The 19,534-nt window shown below is 45.9% G+C and overlaps 1 protein-coding gene and 1 long non-coding RNA gene across 7 annotated transcripts in view; both read right to left on the bottom strand.

The window, feature by feature from the left end:
• Positions 1 to 19,534, bottom strand: part of LOC119463788 (uncharacterized) — an 82,501-nt gene that overhangs the window by 27,001 nt on the left and 35,966 nt on the right. For 5 of the 6 annotated variants that reach the window (XM_049656120.1, XM_049656122.1, XM_049656119.1 and 2 more), the window contains one exon: positions 9,263 to 18,483. The exons of the other annotated variant lie outside the window; for it this stretch is intronic. The gene's annotated coding sequence lies outside the window, so the exon portion shown is untranslated. Of the gene's footprint in view, positions 1 to 9,262; positions 18,484 to 19,534 lie in introns of those variants that run through there. 6 annotated transcript variants of the gene reach the window in all.
• Positions 6,372 to 6,691, bottom strand: LOC125940244 (uncharacterized). Its single transcript, XR_007463474.1, has 2 exons — positions 6,640 to 6,691; positions 6,372 to 6,554 (listed from the first exon to the last, which is right to left on the bottom strand). It is a non-coding gene; the product is annotated as an uncharacterized LOC125940244 (long non-coding RNA).

Raw genomic sequence — 19,534 nt, 5'->3', positions numbered from 1 at the left:
TCACCGTCGCGTGCTTTCACTTGCACATACGGCGCGCGTCAACGATTTTACCGCCCATGGACTTTATATGGAACCTCGCGGAATCGACGACGGCAGAAATTCGCCTAGGGTGTCCATATAATTGCTATCGCAATAACAAAATATGTCTGCCCTATCCGGCGCCATGGTCACGGCATTTTTTTTTTTTTTTGTTCTTCCTTACCTTACCAGAAGCGCTAGCCTGTTAGCTACTATTAACGCATGGCTGTGCTGCGAGACGACAGTTAAAGGGACAATAAATGGGTACACTATAGTTAAGCAGTATTGGTATGTTATAGTCTTCTGAAATGCTAAAATTGCCACTCTTACAGCGAGAGGGGGCTTCGCAAGACAGAAAAGACACAAGAACTACAGATTGATGGTGCCACCGCCTTGAAATTCCTGCACCCAAAAAGGTAAAAAAAAAAAAAAGAAAAAGAAAAAACGCCGCATATCTACGAAGTGAATGATGATACTTAATGATGATGAGTGGGCGAAGGGCCGGGTGCAAAACGCCGGAAGCGTTCTCCAGAAGCTGACTTCCGGCTGCTTCCGGCTTTCGTCAGGAAAACAAACGTGTTGTCTACAAGAGGTATTTAAAATTTATGCGAAAGTGCTTTACTGAGTAGATTTTACATGTGCAACTGTAGATAAAGCGCTGGACCTGCGGATTTCAGTTACCGCCACAGGCAAATGCCGTGAAGAAGGAGAACAATAACGTCCTTGATGGCTGCATCGGCATCGTCAGAAACATCATTGACGTGGATTGGGCCATGGAACGGCCCAGCCGAGCCAATCCACGCAGTTGCGGCGGGGAAAGTGACTGTCGAGCGCTTTTAGGCGGTGCGCCTGTCTGCTTTTTTTTCAGCTGTAAGTTGGTCTTTATATATTCTTGGCGCATATACTAGTATTGGCTGCAGTTACTGCTTTACGATCGCAGCTGGCCAGATGACGCGGCAACGCTAGCGTCAGAAGCTTTCACTTTACCAAGCTCTGCAGTGTCGATGGTTTGGGATTCGTACGATTTTTATAATGAAAGAATTGAGTGCTCAAGTCGAAATTCTACTGCTGCGCTAACTAGAACTTCCTTTTTCTTTTCTTTCAAAGGCGTTTAACTTCCCTCAAATTTGACGAACGATCACCCTGTTAAAACGTTTGAGATTTACGTGCATGTGCTGTGAACCCGTCCTGGATCGAAGGCAATACCTTTTAACGAATGTAGTGCACTGTGTGTGTGTAATAACAGCAGATATTCCTGAGTGGAAAGTGTGTTTTGTAGCTAAAATATGGCTTTATAATGGCCTTTTTATGCGTGTCCTCGGAGGTTATTACTTTGAAAGGTTTAATTACTGTCAGCTGGCTAGCGGCAGTTCTCACAACGGACAGCACGTGTCCGCTTGACTGATCGTGAGCCACACATGCTGTGACTGAATTCGTGGCACTGACTTCCACTCTACTGACTTCTTTCTGCTAACGATTCTCCTCGGTGGCTGCAGTAGGCGCATGAAGCGGGGCCCGATTCTTGAGGTTGCCACTAAGATGTGGAGGCGGTGCTTCCAGGCCCTAGGTTGTGCCAGCCACTCGAGTCCACTCACACAGTCACAGGCGTTCTTTCTGTGCCCGGTAGCGGAAAATGGCCGCCTCGCAGAAATGTACTTGTCGTTGCACAACTCATGCAGTTTGTACTTATTTTTAAGATGGCTCGCTGCACCATCACTCTGACCTAAGTTACATGGCGGCTTATGGATGCTTTTATATCTAACACTTCGTGCACTCTCCCTATGGCATAGGAGCTAGGAGTCCCTATGGCACTAGTGCTCAGCCATCTTTATGGCGTCGACAATGCCGACAAATGGCAAGTCATAGTCAGGGTCTAATGATGTCGTTGTCGTGTTCAGGTGTGCGTGACAAACAGTCAGCGTCGCTGTGCTTCCTTCCAGATCGGTAGACAACGATAATGTCGTACTCTTGTAAGCGTAGGCTCCAACGGGCTAGTCTGCCTGAAGGATCCTTGAGGTTGGCAAGCCAGCACAGGGCGTGGTGATTGCTAACAGCCTTGAAGGGTCTACCGTACAAGTAGGGTGGGAATTTACTAATTGCCCACACAACCGCTAAGCATTCTTTTTCAGTGGTTGAGTAGTTCTTCTCAGCCTTGGTGAGACTGCGGCTTGCATAAGCAATGTTGCGTTCCTCACCATCTTGCCACTGCACAAGAACTGCGCCTAGACCCGCATTGCTGGCGTCAGTATAGAATTCTGTGTCTTCGTCGAAATGAGAAAGTATTGGGGCAGCTTGCAAACGCTGGCGCAATTAATTGAACGACTGCTGCTGCTCGTCCGCCCAAATGAAAGGCACATCGTCGCGTGTAAGCCATGTCAGAGGCTCAGCAATTCTCGAGAATCCCTTGACGAAGCTCCTATAATATGCACACAAACCAAGGAAGTGTTGAACAGCCTTCTTGTCTGTGGGTGGTGAAAACTCGGCGACGGCAGCTAACTTGGGGTCTGGTCGGACGCCTTTAGGACCAACGACATGGCCAAGAAATTTGAGCTTTTGGAACCCGAAGTAGCATTTTTCAGGCTTGAGGTCGGCAGCACGGATCGCAGCGAGGACGCTCTAAAGTCGTGCGAGATGTTCGTCAAATGTGCTCGAAAACGAGCGCGCAAGAGTGCGTCAGCGTCTTCATGTATGCGGCCCGACTTGTACACAATGGTCACGTCGTACTCCTGCAAACGTAGACTCCACCATGCCAGTCGTCCAGAAGGGTCCCGCAGATTTGCAAGCCAGCATAATGAGTGATGATCGGTTACTACCTTGAACGGGCGGCCGTAGAGATAAGGTAGAAATTTGGCCAGCGCCCATACGACGGCAAGACACTCTTTCTCCGTGCTGGTGTAGTTGGTCTCTGCACGCGATAGCGTGCGACTTGCGTATGCGATCACTCTTTCAATACCTTCCTGCCATTGTACAAGCACCGCACCAAGACCAACGTTACTGGCGTCTGTATGAACTGCCGTGTCCGCCTCCTCATCAAAGTGGGCCAAAACTGGTGCTGACACCAGACGCTGTCGAAGCTCGATGAAAGCAGTCTCTTGCTCTGCGGCCCAGACGAACGATACATCGTCCCTCGTGAGGCGAGTCAGTGGCTCCGCCATCTTCGCAAAATTTTCGATGAAGCGCCGGTAGTATGCGCAAAGGCCCAGGAAGCGTCGGACACCCTTCTTGTCGGTCGGTGTTGGAAACTTGGCTACAGCGGCAGTTTTCGCGGGATCTGGGCTCACGCCTTCCGCACTGACCACGTGTCCCAGAAACATCAGCTCCTTGTAGCCGAAATGACACTTCTGAGGCTTAAGGGTGAGGTTAGCCGATTGGATGGCTTTGAGAACTTGCCACAGTCGTTTCAGGTGGTCGTCAAATGTCGCTGAAAAAACAACTACGTCATCGAGGTAGACGAGGCAGCTTTGCCACTTCAGACCAGCGAGAACGGTGTCCATCATTCACTGGAAAGTTGCTGGTGCCGAACAGAGACCGAAAGGAAGTACTCTGGATTCGTAAAGGCCATCTGGAGTGACGAAAGCAGTTTTTTCGCGGTCTCATTCATCTACCTCAATTTGCCAGTAACCGCTCTTGAGATCGAGAGACAAAAAATACTTAGCTCGCCGCAACCTGTCTAAAGAGTCATCGATACGCGGTAGTGGGTACACGTCCTTCTTGGTAACATCGTTCAGGCGTCGATAATCAATACAGAAACGAAGCATTCCGTCTTTTTTCTTGACCAGAACGACCGGGGAGGACCACGGACTGTGTGAAGGCTGAATGACACCATCATCTAGCATCTCCTTGACTTGGGCTTGAATTGCCTCACGTTCTTTCGGCGAGACACGATAAGGGTGTTGTTTGATGGAGCGTGCATTGTCGGATGGTCGTTATTCGGTGCTTCGTGATTGGTGTTTGGCCCATCTTAGACCGAGCGAAGCACGCGCGGAATTCATTCAAGAGTTCCTGCAGTGCGTCCTTTTGGTCATCCATAAGCTCAGAGTTTACATCGATGTCTCTGAGCGAACCGTCATCTGTGTCCACTTCAGAAGCAAAACACTCGATGATCTCCGTTGATGGTTCCGCGTAGGCGACGACAGTGCCACGAAAAATGTGCCGATGCTCAAAAGTAAAGTTGGTAACGAGGACCGCTGTCTGGCTATCACGAATTTCCACAAGGCTTCGCGCTACACAAATACCTTGGGTCAGCAGTATAGAAATGTTGCCTTCTACAATGGCTTCACCGTCTTGTAGCTCGTCGGACTTGACCGGAACCATAACACTCGCATGCGGCGGTATCGTGATGCTGTCCGAAACGCGAAGTGTGGATCTGCGTCCAATGGCGTCGGTCTGTGCTGTTGCCCTTTGTGTCGAGAAAGTGATGCAGCGCTCGCGGAGGTCAATAATGGCCCATATTCCCGGAGAAAATCCATCCCAAGAATTACATCGCGGGAACACTCGCGTAGAACCAGACAAGTGGCGAGAAAAGCAGCACTGCTAATTTCTACTCTGGCGGTGTATAAGCCAAGCGGTGTGACGACGTGGCCACCTGCCGTACGAACTGGTACCCCATTCCAGGGCAACGTAACTTTCTTCAGGACGATCGCCAGTTTGCCACTAATAATAGAGTAATCGGCGCCGGTATCTACAAGTGCACTCATCTTTCTGCCGTCGATCAACACAGGTATATCCAGTGAAATCTTGTTCGCGGGAACAGGTTCTGGCGTCATCGGGACGATACGAGGTCTTCAGCGCGTCGAGTATCAGCGGCTCCGCCTCGGAAGGTCGCTGACGTCAGTTTTCCCGGCGTGGACTTGATCTCCCTCGCATTGTCCTCGAGGTGGTATAAAGAGCAGGGAAATATCGCCGCGGTGAGGGTGAGCGTGACTGCCGCTGCAATGTGTCCGGCCTGCGCTGCTGGTCGAGGAATTCTGCGATGTCGGGAGGCCTTTGGCCGAACCTAGGTCGAGGCAAATCGATAGAATCGAGAGGTACTGGGATCGATACCCAGCACCTCCACCAAATTATCACGTATACCCTGTTGTAGAATGCACGCTGAATGAGGATCCAGGCAATTGTAAGCGTCGACGCGCGATGCCGAGACAAACCTCGTTCTCTTCTCCAGTCCCCTTGCTGTGTCACACCATGTGGCAATATGTTGGACCATTCTCTTCAATTCAAACCTGGCCTGCGGCGATTGCTTCAAGTCGCGTTCCCTTTTTTTTTTAGCACTAGAGCAGTCCAGTGCCTTAGTGTGCGCTCACAGACAAGGGTGCCGCAGCCAGGAAATATGCCTTTCTTTAATAGCTTTTACTTTGCCGTCTGCTGTACTCTTGATGAAAGGTTTCCTATGATTAAAACTTGCAAGAAACAAACTATCTAACGCGGGCATTCACTCTATGTTTGGTTTCTTACCCCCTCTGTGGCCGTGTCGTGAATGCAGCGACGATGCGCACTCTCCACAGCGAAAGCGCGCCACCGTCACAAGAGAATTCATTTTCTTTCCTATGGCGCAGATTGCCACCAAACTTTGTGATGAGCTCCTTAATGTGTCCTGGAATCCAAAATAAACAAAATTATAAAATGTTTTTCTTGCGAAAATTGCTATTTTAGCTCTGCATCCCACCTTTTAAAGTGTGCAATCATCTTCCCGTCTCTCTGATCTCCCCTGCAAAATGTTGAGGCATGTGATCTGTCAGCAAATAATGGAATGGATTGCCTAAGAGCAATGTTGACAGTAGAATTGTGGAGATACTTATGAATTAGATTGTTTACCTGTGTAATTTTCTTTTCCAATCTTTGTGTTCTTTTGTTCCTTGATGTTTGCATTTTTTGTATATTCACTCCAGCCTAGACTGGAATGAGTCTGCAGTATTTATAAGTAAATTCAGAAAATGTAACAGTCTACCACAACACACTGTGGTGAATCCTAGTTTGAGACAATATGCTGATCTGACTTTGGTCACCAGGCCCACGATGGTATTACTGAATGTTCGGGCTGTCGCACTTGGTTGCAACAACAGCTTACTATACTCCTAGCCCTCTCAATATGATGCTTTACATTTTAAAATGTTTTAAGTAAGAATATGTATATTTCACAAATTTGCTCATCAGCAAACAAAAATATGTTGGGCAACTCAAAACAGTCCTGCTGTTCTGTGATCTGATCTGAAATCACCATCAAGACTTACTGAAGAAAAAGCTCATCTTTAGCATTAGTGTCTATGTTCTTTCATTCCTTTAGCATTTTGTAATTACATTTTCGTTTTGAAGTAAAAAGCATCACTCAGGTAACCTGTCTTGTTTCCTTGGTGCAGTACCTGAAGCGACACCTGCACATCTACACGGGTGACATGCCGTTTCAGTGCCCATTATGCCCTTGGAGCTTTTCAAGAAACTGCAGACTGAAGCTTCACATGCACATCCACTCGGGTGAGAAGCCATTTCAGTGCCCTGCCTGCCCTCAGAGCTTCTCACAAAAGAGTAGTCTGGACCGACACCTGTGCACCCACACATGGCGAGAGGCCATTTCAGTGCCCTTCATGCCCTCAGAGCTGCTCACAGAAGAGTGATCTGAACCAACACCTGCGCACCCACACAGGCGAGAGGCCATTTCAGTGCCCTTCATGCCCCAGGAGCTTCTCAAACAAGGTCACACTGAGGCATCATGTGCACGTCCACACAGGCGAGCGGCCATTTCAGTGCCCTTCATGCCCTAAGAGCTTCTCAAAGAAGTCCACACTGAGGCATCACGTGCGCATCCACACAGGCAAGCGGCCATTTCAGTGCCCCGTATGCCCTCAGAGCTGCTCACAGAAGAGTGATCTGAACCGACACTTGCGCACCCACACAGGCGAGAGGCCATTTCAGTGCCCTTCATGCTCTCGGAGCTTCTCACAGAAGAGTAGCTTGAAGCAACACCTGCGCACCCACACAGGCAATATGCCACATCACTGCCCTTCATGCCCTCAGAGCTTCTCACATAAGTGTAATCTGAACCGACACCTGCGTACCCACACAGGTGAAAGGTCATTTCATTGCCCTGCATGCCCTCAAAGCTTCTCACGAAAGGATACTCTGAACGAACACCTGCACACCCACAAAGGCTAAATGCCATTTCAATACCCTTCGTGCCCTCGAAGCTTCTCTCGAAAGGCCGCTCTGTAGGGCATCCAATAATGTGAGAGGCTTTTTCTGTGCTTTTCATACTTTCAAAAAAGCTCGGTAATGTACAGGGTTCCCGTGTAAAGGTAGTGTCGGTGCATCTTATGCAAAAAGAACTTACTTTCCCCAGTACACTTGCTGCACAGTGGTGCTGAGATTTTTGATGGAACCCCAGTGTGTATACTTCTCTTAATAAAATCCTTGGAAGTTAGCGTTTGTCTGTTTGGTTCCCTGTCCCCTGTGTCAATTTTGCACTTCAATTCTACTCACGGATTACCATCTCACCCTCACCCAATTTTTGCTGAGCTTTTTTTGTAAGACTCGTATTTTTCTTGCCAGTGGATTCTATACATGTACGAGTCTTTGGAGGTCTTTCCATTATTATCATGTTTAAGCTTTGTTATTGTCTTACGTATAAGCGCCTCTTTGTTGCATTCAAGTATTTGGCTGCTAATTACGAAATTAGTGCAAGTCTGTTTCAGCAGACTAAATTAAAGACTTTGTGAATGGGTATTGTTGATATTTCAATGCTTACACTGATAGCATGTAATCTTTCAATGCATTAGCATTTTATTGTGCTGATAGCTTCAAGGTAATTAAAGTGATGGTACTTGCAAGGTCGTTTATTGCCATTTAATGCATTCATGACAAATTTTGTTCAGCAATTGAAAATTATGCACGCACTGTTATTAATGTGCATTTTTCTTTCCAACTATGGTTCAGCTATAGTTTTGGTGATACTAAATGCAGTGGTATGGCGTTTTTCTTCTGGTAGATGTCCTGTGCAGACCTTTCAGAACCTTTGAAAATTGCGTAATAAACTTGTTCTCGTGAATTGAAGGTCCTTTAATTTTTATGCATCCTTAACCCTTTCAGTGTAGGGTTGTCTTTCCAAAATATTATAAAACAGGTGCAATAGTTTATTTTAGGTTATTTGGAAGGGAAGAAATGACACAGATAATGCACTCTTAGTATGGTCCTCGAATTCCTATTCTCGTTTTCTATCTCCTATCTGTCTCGTTCTCACGCGCATGCTTCCACGATAGTGCCACCTTGTCGTTAAAATAAAAAGAACCTTCCATAAACGTACAACAGATGGCAGAAACACACGAGTGGTGGCCTTGTGCTATGGCACGAATATTTAATGGGCAGTCATCTCGGATGTGCAATGCGTGCAGTACGATGACGGCCACTAAGGAGTGCATTCTACAGCGCAGTAACGAAAAACCAGACTGAGAAAATCCAAAGAGGTGAGAAAATATGCTGCAAGAAACATCCAACAGATGGCAGAACTACCTCAGATATTGCCAACTTCGTTACTGTGTGCATCCGACTAGAGAGAGTAGATCGTACAGGTTTTTCAATGGCATGGTGGGACAGAATCATGGAAGCGTAGCAGTAAATCAGTGAGACTGAAAAAAATTTTCAGTACCTAAATTGTCACTTGATGAACTATAGCTTCGTAGGGACACCTTGAGTAATTAAGGTTTACGGGCTTTTGGCGCCAACACGGACTCTGCGCTCCCACTGCCAAGCCATAATCTGCACTGGAACGATAGATTGAAAAGTTGAGGACTAGAAACTGCAAACGCTGGCGGTAGAGGCCTTTGTCAATTCTTGGCCTACAGGTCCTCTGCCTGCCAGCCAGCCAGAAACCTCCAGTACCTTGCAGAGATTGTATTAGGGTGAACCTCCGCCAAGTTTCTTGCAGAACCCTCAAACTCATATACTATGAATCGTTCAAAAAAATATAAAAATTGGAGGGCACTTAAGCTTCGCCTTTAAGAGTGGTTTGCGGTAACAGTGAAAGATCCCCGACTGCTTGTCATGCTTCCCGGCAACTGTAGATCTCTTTTTTCTCCACCTTCGTCTCCATGCGCCGCTGCCGAGGAGGCGCGCACCATCTAGATGGTGTTTCTGCAAAGAACCGACCAGGGCGCGCCGCTGTATGGTAGAAATGCTGGAAAAGATGTTTGAGTTTCTGTGTAACAGAATTATGTTTTCTCATTTATTTAAATTACGATCCGATGCTCTCAGGTCTGTAGGTTGTGGTTAAGTCGTACTATACGATTTTTCTGACGCATTTTACTTTGAGAAATTATATTAATTTCACTAATGCCTCTGCGCCACGCAGAGGGCCTGCATGGTTGGGGATGATTTTCTCGGACGCCAACACCGGATTTCCTGCGACGTGGGGTCCTCAATGCTATTGCCTTAAAATTGTGGACTTTTCAAAAGAGTGCTTGTGCTCAACAACTTCAAAAAGAAAAAAAAAACTAAATAATTTGCACCATGAAACCTGTCTTTGCCATAGCAAGATGCATTGAGAGTACCTTCGGTCCCGAGTACTAAGCCGAAGATTGGCATCAATGACACGCTGGTCGAAGTACAGTCAAAAGAAAGAAAAAAAAAAGACAAAACTCCAAAAAGTAAATTTAATCGCCGATCAGGCACTGAAAATTGCACTGTACCGCAGTCTATACAGTATTCGAGGTATCGATTTGGACAGAGATGAAGAGACAGTAAATTTGGATGGCCTGCTTGACCAATTGGTTGCTGCAGTTAGGCGCATAACAATAAAAATGGGAAGCAAAGGTGATAAAAACCTGACATTTAGTCCTCACCTTAAAGGGACCATGACACCAAAATTTCCGGCATAAATTACGCATTGCATGTTAAACTGTACACATCCTACAGCAAGCTGTCAAAATTTAAGTGTATTTGGTGAATTAGGAAACTTGTATTAAAATTTTTTGCTGTTGCAATTGAGCCGTAATTCAGTCTGGCGACGCTGATTGGTGACGAAATAAATTGGCACCCCCAAAAACAGCTCTCTTGGGTAACAGAGGCCAGTCTTGAAAGCCGTGCTTTTATGCATTGCAAACACCAGAAGTGATTGTAGGAGCTGAAAATACGTCGTGGCCGCCATGCGCTGTTTCGTTTTTGCATGCGCGTCTCGGCACATCTACGTAGTTTGCTACTGCTTTTTAAGCGAATCCTTATAGGTTCACAAGTGTCGGCAGGTGGTGGTATCACGTTGAAAAGTGGGCCGATCCTGGCGATAATGCAGAAAGGGCTCAATGGCACATACACCTCTGGGTTCGGAGACCTGTAACAGGCCTTTGAACTATCCTTGTTACACTTGGGACCCAAAGAGACCAGCCCTTCCCCTGTCGAGAAAATGGGGGTAAGCAAAGCCGGTTGTCCGATTCTAGCATGAGGGCTTCCTAAGCCAAGGTCAAACGTCAGGGAAGAGCTGCCGACCCCGAGTTTGGGGCGAACGAAGCGGAGCGCCAGCGACAGTGTCGTTTTGCCACAAGCTTCGTTTACCCCCATTTTCTTGACAGAGGAAAGAGTGAATTTTTTGCGGGCGCAGTTGAGCAGCGACGCCATTGCTATGCCATCGGTTGCTAGAGCGTGTGGTGAAAGACGTCCGATGTGGTCTCCAACGGTTTCAGAGCGGATGACACAGGGGTGGCCCCTCAGTTCCCGACATCACAACGCCTTGCCAAAATGGCGGTTGCTGTCGATGGGAGGGATTGAGAGGCAGCAATTTGAAATTGACAGTTCAGGTTCAAATGTGTGTTTGTGCGTTTTTTTCTCCCCCTGTGTGTATAACCATATTGGGCCCTCTACTCTTAGTTACAAAGGTAGACTGAGAACAGTTGGACAACCGTGTCATGGCCCCTTTAACCGAATGTATTTGCATGAGGCAGTCATCTGGGCTTTCCTCAGCGGTCCAGTGTTAATTCTGAAACCAAAAATATGCTTCAAACGCCTGCGATATGGGCATGGCTCACATTCCTGCTATGGGAAACTGTCGTGTGCAAAGTGCTGAAAACATTAATACAACTTGGACAACTGTGCGAATGCATTCATTAAGTGCCACAACTGCAGTGGTCCACATGCCGTTTATTCTGGATCATGTGTCATATTAAAAAAAAAAAGTACTAAAAAAAAAAAACATTTGACCACAGTGCATAGAAGACATGCACTGTGAAGACAGTTTTCAGATGTAAACTACAGCTATGCAGTTCGCTGGCGCTGGTTTGTGGTATCTCGATTCACTCGAGACAAGCCTGCTGCTTAGTACGAGTACCAGCCACACTTAACGCTTTTATTTTTCTTCTATTTTTCAAGGGCAAGCGAAATAGCAAAATGTAGTGCTAGAGGTCTCTCACGAAACATTTAGAAATGCAGATTTTATTGTAATGCAAACAAACGGTACTCAGCCTTCAGAAGGCTTACCTCACTCTGAAACATGAATTTTTAAAGAATTGTGTAATTTTTTTTGCAATGTTTGCATCAACTGCACCTATCCCTCAAGTGGAGTGGCAATTGTAGGAAGGTCCATTTCAAGTTATCATGTGACCGTCCATTTGCCACTTCACGCTGTAGCCATTCGAGCAGTTTTATTCAATAAGATACCTGTACTTTATGTATGCCACCAGATCAGCAACTCGGAGGCTTTTATTTTGAAAATATGGTCCATCATCTCTCTTCATTATTGGAGACCTTAACTATCAGAACTCGTGGGGAGGTTAAACATGCAATGCTGGAGGCAATCTTATTGAGAATCTTCCGATGTCCTATGGAGCATGTCTGCTTAATAGAAAGGAGCGTACTTATTACAGCTACACACACTGCAGCTATTCCTAAATGGACCTTGCCACTAGGCTCTACATCTATGCTTTGGCAATCTGCGACCCTTCTCAAACTGCTCTAAGACAACCCAATGAAAGTATTCAAAATCGTGCTTGTTTGCTATCGTCCAATCATCAATCAGTCTCGTTATGCCGTAACGTCTTGTCGTAAATGTGCACGATTTTGTATTTGTCCTAGTTCTACCAATTGAACCCCTAGAGCTCTGAATGAACAACTTGTAACACGCGATCATTCCGCATAATGCAAGCTTCAAAACAGCCGTAAACAACATGTGTTAAAACTTTATTGCTGCACATTCATGTCTTTGTTGTTTATGTGTACTACTCCTTTCTGTAATGCCTTCGGGCCTGGAAAGCATTTTAATGAATCATAAATAGATAGTATCCTTTCAAGCAGTGACAAAGGTGTGGTGAAAATGGCAGCACCAACACGTGGTCTGTTGCTGATTAGCAGGCCGGATTAACGTAGGCTGCAGCCAATCAGCTTTCCAAGTGTTGTAAATGCATATTAAAAAACCTTTAAATCCACATTAGCGAGTTCAAAATAGCACTCAATTTTGCAACTTAATATGCACGATTTCAGGAAAATGTCAATGGTGTCGTGTTCGGTGCCTCTTAGCACATTATTTGTGTGGTTTACAAGTGTGCTGTGCCCATAAATGCCTCTGCATGCAGATTTTTTTTTTTATTACATTCACGAAACGTGGCTGTGGTTGAAGTGGTGCAAAATAAAAAAAAAATTATGTACGAGGTGATCATTTTCAAGTTTCCCAGAATTTAAAAAAAATTGCCTGAGGCAGAAAGTGTAATTCTTGTCATTGAGCTGAATTATTCAGAGACAGACATTAATTACTAACACAACAAATCGAAACATATTCAAGTAATTTAAAATATTTACTAATGAACTTCTTATTTATTTTACGGTGCATATTGCAATTTACAAGTTGTAGCCGGTGAGTTTGCTAGGTGTATCCACTTGGAACGAATTTCCAGAATGACACCAGTTTGAAGATGATATACACCATCAAAATCACCTTAAATATGCACTGTTGTTCGACTTACTTTTTTAACAAAAGGCTCTTTTACGCACTGAAGCACAAAAGTAACTGGAACGCTCATGTGTTTAGTCCCACACTATGAGAAATGTCTCGAAGCTGGTGTTGTCCTGGAGATTCATTTCAAGTGGTTATGTCTTGCAAACTCACTGGCTACAATTCGTGAAATGGAATACATGCCATAAAGTGCTTAATTAATTAGTAAATTGTTAATTAGTTGAATGTGTGTTTTCGATTTCTCGTGCTAGTAATGTCCCTCTTCGAATAATCCAGCTCAAACAGAATTACCGTACTTTCCAGTGTATAAGACGCAGTTTTTTTTTCTGAATCTTTCGTCTGTGTGTCTTATAGAACGGTGCAACTTATGTACCGGAAAAACTGCCTTCAAAATTGGATTAGATATTTTGGGCACGCAAAGCGCGCTGGTTGACTTAATTGCTACTGGTTCTGTGCGCGCTGTCGAGGTGGCGGGTACGTTCTTCTCGTGATCGAGTTCCCGAGCGCCGTGCGAGAAGGACGGAGCAGCAACGCAAGCGGCGGCAGGCCGACCGATCCCGAATTAGTCGCATCTGCAGATCGCTGTCAAGATATGGCGCGCGCCGCTGCGCAAACTACGCAGTTGCAAGCAGAGTACAAGCCGCCGCCCCCTCTGCCTTCCCGCTTTCCTCCCTTGTGCGTGATTCGGCTCACCATTGGACAAAAATCCAGAAAACTTAAAAATGATCGCCCCATATATTTAAAATACCCATCTTAAGGCAGGTGTGGCTTGGTCAGGTAAGGATGTCCTGCTGCCGCATATTTTTGAGCACAGCCTGGGGATAGCAGCTTGCACATTGTGGCATGTTTTATTGCTGTAGCAATTATATGGACATTTCTGCCGTCGGCCGTCGCCATGAGGTTCCGTATAGATTTCAAGGGCGATAAAATCGTCGCCGCGCGCCGTATGCGCGAGCGAAAGCGCGCGGGGGACGCGCGCTATCACGGAGGGCGAAGCCCCCCCCCGCGCGCTATCACGGAGAGCGAACGCTTGGCAGAAAGCAAACGTGACCGTCGCGCAAAAGACCGTGGGGGTATGGGAGGGAGGCGGGGCGGCGCTGTGCTCCGGCACCAAAGGCGTATCTTGCCACTCAATCTCTCACGCAAAAGCAACAAAGCGGGAAGAGGGGGGGGGGGGCAGCTTCTCCTCTGCCAACTTCTCCTTTGCGCTTTGCCCGGAGATGCCGGTCATCCGCACCGTCTCTTATCTCCACACGGCTCTGACCTTTGTATGCGCTGTGCATTTGCCACTCAGTTTCCGTTGAAGCGGTAGACCGCGCGAACCTGCGGTTGCTGCCAGAGTTTTGACAGTCGTTGGCTGCGGTCATTCAGTGTGATCTATTCATGTTTGCTTGTGCGCGCTGACACCACGATTGTTAATTCAGTTAGTAAGCCAATGTGTCCAAGTTTATGCAGCCGATAAAACTACTATCCCTACTCCGAATAGCTCTCTACTAATTTGCTATCGCAATCGATGCTTCGCATTTCGGGCGAAACTGCGACTTTTTTTTTTTTAGAATAGAACGACGTCTCGAGGTCGGCATTCTCCGATACTTGCAGCGAATGCCTGCGCCGAGAGCATCATGTACTACAAGTGTGAAGTGCTTAAGAGAAAAACTTCTAAATCAATTATGGGCACTAATAGACCTGCAGCATAATAGCCGGCGTGGCCCACAAACTTCTGCGCACGTCCTACGCTCGCCTGCATGTCTACCCTTCACGATGGTGGCGGGAACCCAACGTGCGCACAGGGTTGTCGGCATTGTGCAAGAGGTCTATTGCCAGCTAAAAGCCATAACTCACATTTCAAAACCTGCGCAAAGGCACAAAGCCGACTTGGTGTAGCACTGTTGATCATTGTACAAGTCTGCCTCTTCTCGCATTAATTCTTCCTGGTGCGCTTTCTTTTCCTCAGAAGTAAACGTCAGCAGCAGACTCGCTTCTCGTCTGGTGAAATCGCCACTAAAGCATGTTGGCGGGATAGATGGTTCGGATTCACGACTAAAATGTAAGGCGAGACTAAACAAGAGTGTTGTCGTCTTTCTCTTTGTATACGGGGTGTTCCAACTGTCATGCACCAAGATTTCAAAATACGCAGATGCCACATAGCTGGACAAAACCAAGGTAATGTGGTTTGCCATCGCTTGGAGATACTCAGATTATTTCTTGCATTCCACCTAATTAGTCTTAATTAATCAACTTCTCAAATATTTTAATTAGATGAAAAGTGTCAATCAGAACATTGTAGAGCAACATGAAAGACTCACAATACAGCTTTCTGTTCAATACGTGCTACATAAGTGTTTTTCCAAGTGTGAACGAAGCCTGCGAATACACGCAAAATTGCCATGCGACTGATAGTTGGGACAGCCTGTATAGTCGTGCTACACATTCTGGTCATGAATCACCAGTTTCCTCAGCACTAGTAGCTTGCCATTATGTTGGGAGCATTACCTTCACACCCTACATAAAGAAACAAGTCTTCGCAATTCAGGAGGCCAATTTTTGACCATGTGCCTAGTCGAGCAACAGCAGCAGTGTTCCAGGGAATGAACAAGATGAAAAGAAAAAGTTGGCACAAATTTCTTTCATCATGCACAGCAATGAATGCTACCCAATTTGGCATGTTTATGAGGGTGGTGTCTATTACAGATTTCGCCCTTAAAGCGACAACTGCTGGCTCCACGACTCCATTGTTGGCACATTGTTTTGGTCATGATGTAGTATCACACGTCAGTAAGTGATAAGCAAAGAGAGAGATAAAAAAGAAAAGACTGGGATGTTAGCCACAGAATCTTCTGCTGGCTACTCTGTACTAGGGAAGGGGAAATGTGGCATGGAAGACGAGAGAAAATAATGACATAAGACTATCTGTGTGGGCAGCACACACTGTATCACAATGTCACATGTCACACACGCTGTCAGTGTCACGAACAGAGACAAAACATCACACAGTGGACTATGTCACCCAGTCACAATTTGTTGTCCGACCCAGCACGTTTCATGTAACGCAGCAGCACCTTTACAGCCGCTGTCACCGTACCTTTATTTTCAGTTTCAGTGCTGCTCATTGTGAGGTGGGCGTGAACTGGTCGTACATACTCTATATCAGGTGACACTACAAAAGTCTTCTCTCACTGCTTGCATTTGCGATAAAAAAATTGTCCATCACACGCGAAAGAAAAATGTAGACGTGCATTGTGTAATGAAATATGTGGTGCGCATGAAGCCGTACTTTTCCAAGTGACTCGTGTTTTAGTGTCTCGTACATGCATACAGTCAAGTTGCGCATCGGGACGATGCTTCCTTTGGGAGGGAGGCAAATGCCACGTGTCGAGCGCGGCGATGACGACGACATAAGACACATCGGCACTTATGAAAAACATAGCAAGAAGAAGAAGCAGTGACTAGCGCGTGGTATCTTAAAACTGTCCGTTCTTGTTCTCTGCCTCTGCCGACAAGTGCGTTTCGTTTGTCCCTCGAGCTTTCGACGTCGTGACAATATAGCATTAAGGCACCTATCTCATGTAGCAAAATGTCACATAATTATAACGTGGAAGGCATCACAGAGCTGAGCGTATTTACCACCATGAAACAAGTGAAGTGACACCTTTCTGTGACCAGTGGTCATCGTGCACAGCCTGTGCTCGTGACCAAAACATAGTGCATTCACTACTGGAAGCACAAAAGTACACAATTAAGTGACCTTGACGTAACCTCAAGACTACAAGTTGTATTTGTAACATGTGAAGTAGCTAGTTCGTAGCATAGAAAGTGTCTCAGATCCTAAACGAGTGCAGTGTGAAACACACAAATAGAGACTTCTACAATGGCACTACTCTCATAGCTCGTGCAGAATTGTCTGCGAAGTACGAAAGAGTACTGCAGAGACTGGTAAGGCTCTGTGGTTCGGGTTTGTGCTATGCAAATGATGTCACTCCTGATGAATGATGTTGGTTCTGTGGCACGCGTCTGATAATTATTATGACAAGAAATGACACAAGGAAACTGTGCGGGACAGCACTAAGAATATGGCAGCAGTAGGAAAACAACATGTATAAAGATACAAAGCAAGCCGATCCTGAGTGAAATAGAGGAATGTATAACAGAATAGTAGTTGGCCTTGAAAAAGTAAAAAAAATCAAGGCAAAGCAAGAATGTCACACAAGGGCACTTGCAACAATGCATGTATCAAAAGAAACGAGTATCAGTAACAACAATATTGGTATGCAATATTAACTACATATTTGGAAATGAAGCCATCAGTCGTTTTACAACCCGAGGAGTCGTGGCACAGCACACAGTGTCAGCAGAAAGGCATGTGCCTCCCTCGTGAAAGACCTGCACTGTGTCAAGATTGATTTTGGAAGATAGTGCAGGTCTTAAGCAACTACAGTGTGTGGGGAGATGGCGTCAAGTGCACAAGATCGGACGGCCCCAGTGACATTGTGTGGCACAGAAGAGGAACAACAATAGTACAGCGCCGGTTGAGTCCAGCCGACTGGGTCCTCAGTGCCGCAACTTCCCCACAAGTGTTAATTGCAAAATTACTGCAATTACAATGCATGCACATATCGCTGCACAGTGCCAACAATGCGCAGTTGCTATCCCATACCAGACGGGCACATACATGGTGCTACCTCACTGAGCAACAGCCTAAAATGTCGATTTACAGTCAACTCAAGACAATACAAACTAAATTTGGGCAGCCTGCTTGCAAAGGGAGGCTGGTTAGGGATCAAGCTGAACCTCTGCTCGCCAAAAGGTTTTCATGACAGTGCCGAGTTTGCACAAATGCATGCGAAATAAAAAGCTGGAATCTGAAGTTAACGAAGACCCAGTTAGATTGGCTCCGCTCATTCACAAACTCACGCGAGCACACAGCACACTGCTGTTTCTCAAAAATCATGATATCACACGTGCTGCTGGAATGGTGACTTGCCCTTAAAGCGAAGCAGCCATACTTTTCTTATAAAGTATGACATTGGACACCAGCCGCACTTGTACATAAATTTTGCACCAGGTGGCAGCCGGCGAATGTGTGCAACAAGATCATACCCGTTCATGAAGGACAATTGGAAGATGTTGCACATGAACTGCTTGACAGTCACATGCGGCTTCATGTGTCGCATCATCTCCCAGGCCCTTGGGCCAATTGTGTGCTCAGAAAAAGAGTACTTCGTTCCCGATTCCCTAGATGGGTCTGCGTCGTGCTCCAGTCCGAGCAATGGCTACAGCCCAAGTGATAACGATATGGCTATGACCATGGGCGCTTCTCTACATGGGCAGGAAGGGATCTTATCTCCTGAAATTCTTGCAAGCAAAATGTGCAGGCGTATGTGACGCTCGTTCACTTCGCGGCAGCAACGGGAGAGCTTGCCTCTTCACAAAGAACGGCACTGGTTCCTACTTGAGCTGGGCAGTCGCCTCTGGCAGAAGATCAGCTGTAAGACACTGTGGCCCCACTTGAAGGTTGGCTCCCGGCAAACTCACAAGGACTAGAATCATCCCTGAAATATAGTAGAAATTTTAGTGCCCTGTACTGCCAAGGTATATTGCCAGTGTACATGAATACAAGTACTAACAGTGAAAAAATTGGTGCAAAGTGCAAAAACATTTAAACCCCAAGTATTATGCCTCACAGAGCAATGTTTGATCTGAGCAACACTGGCGACAAATTGGAACCGCTGGCCGTTCTCATACTTGACAATACAGCAGTGAAAGAGATGAGGCTCAAGAAAGGTAAGTACACACACGAGCGAGCGCTGCCTTTCTTTTTTTCTCGACTGTGTTGGCGCAGTTTTGTCAAGTATGAATGTTCACCAAATGGCCCAAGTTTCCGTGCTACAGGCCTTTCACATGACTAGAAATATGTAATCACTATTGCTAACCTTGAACATAAGTTCTATTTTTAGCAGACAAATTGACACAATTGCGAACTTTTAAAAAGCGATGTGTGCTCGTTTCAGGAAGATAAATAGCAGCACCAAGTTTGGTTATGGTCAATTTTGCTTGCTGTGTAAAATGTTTATAGTAATGAAACTGAGCGCAGCAAAAGATGAAGAAAAGGACACACAGCAAAAGTGCTTACTCAACTGATTTTGACTGCATGCATGTGCAGTAACAATCGCACGCGTGCAGTAAAAGTCAGTTGTGAGTAAGTGCTTGTGTTGTGTGTCCCTTTCGTCTTTTGCAGCACTTTTGCAAGTTTCATTACTGTAATGCGATACCAACTATGCTACCTATCCAAAATGTTTAGGTCCCCTTCTATGTGGCCAGCAAAATGAACTTTGTCGCAGTGAAAATACTTTCAGGTCTCACCAGTGGCCCTAGTGACTAGCAAGTTGCATATGTTTGCAGTTGTTTGCAAGTTGCAAACCTCAATATAACGAACATGAATATAATGAATTACTGGATACTACAATGAAGCAAATCTAAAGATTTCCTCCCCAATATCAGCAGCTAACAATGTCTGCTTATAATGAATATTGGAAGGTGTGACATTGCTACAAGGTTGAACTGTATCAAGCAATATTTATACGAAAAAATGGTTCTGTTTGA

This window comes from Dermacentor silvarum, chromosome 9 (assembly GCF_013339745.2).
Source record: "Dermacentor silvarum isolate Dsil-2018 chromosome 9, BIME_Dsil_1.4, whole genome shotgun sequence".
NCBI lineage: Eukaryota > Metazoa > Arthropoda > Arachnida > Ixodida > Ixodidae > Dermacentor > Dermacentor silvarum.
Note: the sequence above shows the minus strand (reverse complement) of the source record. Positions and strands in the feature narration are given on the sequence as shown.